This window comes from Drosophila gunungcola, unplaced genomic scaffold (assembly GCF_025200985.1).
Source record: "Drosophila gunungcola strain Sukarami unplaced genomic scaffold, Dgunungcola_SK_2 000064F, whole genome shotgun sequence".
Taxonomy (NCBI): domain Eukaryota; kingdom Metazoa; phylum Arthropoda; class Insecta; order Diptera; family Drosophilidae; genus Drosophila; species Drosophila gunungcola.
In genome coordinates this window covers 79,051-84,477 of record NW_026453227.1, presented here as the reverse complement: position 1 = coordinate 84,477, position 5,427 = coordinate 79,051, and positions in this window count along the sequence as shown.

The window sequence follows — 5,427 nt, the reverse complement described above, 5'->3', positions numbered from 1 at the left end:
TTTAAAATTTGTGGACACTGCTGGAAAATATTTGCTTTCAAATTAGAAGCTGGAAGCCATGATATTCCATCAATCACAAACAAGCAGCAGCATCCCCCTCTTCCCGATTAATAAATTGCACTTGACAACGTTCACTTACTAATTTCTTTACAAAGTGCACAAGTCAACCGTTTTGTGCGGCTTTTCCGCCAGCCCTTGTTTCCCGGCTTTTCCGGCTGTACGTGACCAATAACAGGGAATTCATCAGAGCCCCCGGCTCCGGCTTTTTCCCGGATTGTCAGACTAAGTCATCGTGGAGTCAGTGGCCTAAAAACGACCATTATGGAGCTGCTCACTTGATCGTGCAATGTACTTTTCTTGTTGCTGCCCAGCACTTAGCACGTTCCCCAGGAAAATCAAGAAAAGCCAGGCAGCCAGTCTGCCAGTCTGCCAGGCAGTCAGCCTGCCTGCAACAATGCACCAAATTAGCACAGGGCAAAAATTGAGCTAGGAAAATCAGGCTGCTCGACGATGGCAGATGGAAATATCGAAATATCGAGCGGGAGGAGCCTGCTTGATGTTGTCCCGCGTCTGGCATTGATTGCCATTTCCCAGCTAATGATGTGTGGAAAAGTTTATTTGGCCAGTAAACAACGCGGAAAATGCTAAATAAATACCCAGATAAACAAGACAAAAAATAAAAGCCAGCGAAACAAAAGCAAATGCAGACGCATAACAACACAAGCCACTAACAATGGCAAATTTATGTGTAAGTTTGACGAACGGCAAATATTTAGTACTTTTTGGGTTCACATTTAATGATCAAAATCTTGTCTTAAAAAAAATACCCTCTAATTAATTATAAATCTCTAATTATATAATTATAAAGAAGTAAACTCCCTAACAAATAGTTCGTAAGCGGGCATTACAAACTTAAGGTATAGATTTCAATAAATTTGTATAATAATACATATACAAGTATTTTTAAGGCCCATTTCTTCTGAGTTTTAAGGTATTAAAAACACTGCGACATGGAACAAGCACAACTGCATCAGTCGAATCTTTTTGATGCGTTGATTTTCAGACGCCAAAACAACGAACATGCAAATGCAATTTATGATGGTCGAGGGGAAAATCATGTCAGGTTGAAAAAGAGCAGCAACCCCGAGCGTTAAATGCACAAATTTTGAGGAAATTGGCACAAAACGTGAAGGCGACTGAAAGACATTTAAGGCCAGCGTTTCCAAAGATAATATATCTGAAAAAAATATATTTTTTTATAAATACAGATAATAAGATAATCCATAGAATTTGTGTGCCATCAAATGGAATTGGTGGCCATAAAAACCGATTCGGTGGATCCAAGGCCACAAAGATAGAATGGCACACATGGCGCATACGCGATTGTTCTTTGATTTGTCAGCGGTATGAAAATCAAATGTTTTATCTGACTACACATGCATATTTATTAGCCATAAATGTTAGCAACTTCATAAAGACTTTTGGCCTACACAGTGGCCCCGCATAAATCTCATGCCAAACTGCTTAATTTGCCATTTGGTGCAGTTTTTGCCAAGCGAATTTAATAAATTCATAACCACAGAATGTGCCATGCAGCTGAAATTAATTTCACAAAATTACACACACACACATACGTTTGTTGGAAATTTAAATTAATGAGGCGCAGCTCCGCACGTCCCCTTTTCGGAATTGAACTCATTTGAAGCTGTGTGAACTCATTTCCGCACGGGGAGACTTCTATTAGTTGTTTTGGACTATCACAAACGGCATATCTTTGGCATATACTCTCCCAAAATATATAGAATATTATCTGCAAATTTATTCAATTTGAAGCTTCACTAATTAAATAGATAATGCAATTCATTTCATTCTTGTTTGCATTTTAATGATCCATGTAAACTAAGTATTAAGGAAAGCTGTCATGCATATTTATGCAACATTTGGCACTGATTTTATAAAATCTAATTCAGATAGCAGCCAATTAAGGTTAAGATGTTATTAATATATAATTAATTGATGCATATTAAGACAAAATTAAATTTATATATATTTATAATCTTATAGTTAAAACCTACAATACGGTACTGAGCTAATTATAAAATGAATTTAATTTTATTTGTTTAGGTAAAGATCTATTAAAATTGATAAACCATAATTTAAATATCGATCCACGTTTTTTTATTTTAAAATGTAAAAGGAAACCGGATAGTGGACATATATTTCATAGCGAGTTCAATAAATTCTGCATAAATTATGTGCATATAAATTATGAAAATATTATGCAACAGAGTAAACTAAACTATGAATTTGGGAACGAAACGATATTCAATGAAAATCCATATTAGATTTTCTCAAATAGCCAGCAAATATTAGCATTTCTCAGTTGCCCTTCGAGAAAAATGTGAAATATTTTATCGGCTCTTCTTGGCGCAATTTCTAATTAACTGCAGAGCTGTGCGGCTTGTCAAACATTGTCAGTGCTTGAGTGTGTGTGTGTGTGTGTGTGTGTGTAAGTTTCGTCTGCTATTTATTTATTTATTAAATTTTGCACAGTTTTCGGTGAAAGATCTCCGGAAAAACCTCACCCTTTTCCACCCAGGCACTTTTAATTATTTATTTCTGGTACAAATATATTCTGATTTCCGTTGTCTGTGTTTTTATGAGTGTTAGTGTGTGTGTTAGCTGCAACTAATTATATGAGCTTACACACACACACATACATATGGCCGCGTGCGTATTAAATATGAATTATATTTTTGGGAGCCACTTCCACTTCCGTTCTGGCACTCAACCAACTGCCAAGTCAACAACAATGGCTCGCAGCGTCAATCAGGCCACGTCGTCGTCTCATCAAAATCTACGTCATCACTTTAGCCCTGTGTGGGTAAATGTGTGTGTGTGTGTGTGTGTGAGTGCCCACAAGTACACAATACCTTTTTTGCTGAGCCGGATCTCAGGTTTGAAAACATTTAACTGGAAAATGCAGAAAAAACATAAATAAAATTCCAAATAACTACATAAAATGCAGAAATAAGGTAACACTAGAGTACTAAAAACAAATTTAATATTAATTTAATTAATTAGATTTCAATTTTATAAACCAACCTCAAGAAAACCAAATTCTAAGAGCGACATAATAAAGTATCCATTATTTCTTATTGGTCTTGAGTATTTTATTTTACTACATAAAAGTACCGCTAATAAATGGGCAACTTGGCATATGCAATCAGAACTGCGGAAATTTTCCCCATATATATGTGTGCAATTTATCTCGGTAGCTAACGATACGATGGGCGCACAATCACTCCGAGCTAGACCTTCCCATATGGAGACCTATTAACCCAGCTTTTACCCCCTCCCCCCACATTCCGCCTTTTATTCGCCGAGCTTGCTTTTTGCCCGTATTTATTCGTATTCGCTGGTCGTTGTCGTGGTTTCCGGATTTTGTTTTGTTGCAAATGTTCGCTGTTCCATAAGCATTGTCAGGCCACGCCCACTGGCCCCATTTGCCCGCTATTGCCCGCCCACTTTTCCTAAGCGGCTACATCATGCGCTGAACGATGCGACAACGTTTTATTAATAATACTTGAAGGGCTGATGGGGTTACAAGGAAATGTTGCAGGCAGTCGACGCTTTTAATGCCCCACATAAAGCCAGTGAATGGAGAAAAGAAAAGGCGAGTGGAGAGAAGAAAGTGGAGAGAGGAGAAAGGAGACAGGAGAAAGGAGAGTGGAAAGTGGAAAGTGGAGCGGTTCATCTGACGTTACTCATACGCCTCGTGGATTGCATTAGATACATGTATTTTCCTTTTTTTTTGGTGTCATTGCTAGTTGCTGCTGCTGCAGCGCCCATGAAATAAGGACAAAAAAACAACCTATATAAATAAATAATATAACAGGCAGAGCAGAACAAAAGCATTGACCCAAACTTGAGGTGTACTTTTACATTCCCAAAACTCAGAGGGCAACAGAGATTAGTGAACTTTCTAAAATTTATAGCAGCCAAAAAGCGGAAGTTTGAAATCAGCTTAAGAAGGATTTAAATATTATGCTTATAGCTTTAAAAGTTAATGTTATAAAAACTTGTTCAAGAATAAATAAAATTAGTTTGCGGTTTCTTTCTTTTCATAATAACTAAAACATAATAATAAATGCACATATTTTGCTAGTTTTATTTAAGGTTTTCTTATTTTTTTGTTTCAGAGTTTTAAACAAACTTAAACTTCTTGAAATAAAAACTATTTTTTATGTTTATTGAATGTATTAATTTGAGCTTGACTAAGTTTAACTTTTCTTAATCTGTTATATGGACTCATTAATTATTTACAAAATTAGCCTTACACTAAATGTAACCTTTTTGATGAAAAATTACTTAAAGTATAAGGTATTTTCTTCTTGTGTACGATTAACCCTCGTCACCCCGCCAACCAGTGCATTAACATACATCCATATGTAAGTACATATCCCCCGGCTACATCATTCAACTTTCATTTTGGGCTGCTAACGATGCTTCTGATACATACTAATAACTTCTTCATTAAAAATTCCTATGGGCCGCCGTCAAAAGCCATAACCGCTGAAAAGTGGAGTGGGCGTGTGCGTTGTCGTGGGCGTGGGCGGAAAATGATGACAGGCGGTGGAAAAGGGGGGCGGGGGGTAGGGGCTTTGGATAAAATGGGGGCGGGGCAAAGCACACACTTGAGCGACGCTAAACTCGTCCAATTAGTAGCATTTAATTTGGTAAACAGCGGCATTTTCGTGCTTTTGCATTTTTTTGTAATTAACAACAACAATATGATGATGAAAATGTTAAAAGTGATGATGATGATGATGAAGAAAGTATAAAAACGATGATTATGAATAAGAAAAATGATAAAGTTGATGACGTTAAAGAAGAAAAGCAACAAATGTGATAAAGAAAAGGGTAAGGAGATGGCAACCTGATGAGTAGCGCGAGTTTTTCGCGGGCTTAATGTGTCAGCCATCTCCATCTCTTTCCCTTTTTGTAAAGCCCTCTCTTTCCACAAAACTTAATAATACACTAAGAACTTGTATCGTTTTTCTCAACGTTTGTAAGACTCTTTGAAGAACCAAACAGAATATGTTGCAATTGGTTATGTAGTCCAAAAAGAAAAAACTTTTTACAAAGCTTATAATTAAAATTTGACACAAGCTGACTAAAAAGAATTGGTTTGAATTACCTATTTAAGAATATATTTTAATTAAACTATACAACTTTTTCCAGTGCATGTCCTCCTGACACTGTGTATATGTGCGTGTTTCTGGGTGTTTCCTGAGCATATGTTTGCCTTGCTGCCGCATAACGCCGTTCATTTTTTGGAGCATTTCCACCGCCCCATCCCCGCATTTTTCAACTCCCCCGAAAGTCATTATTTTGATGTCAACAACGTGCCAGGCAGATGATTGC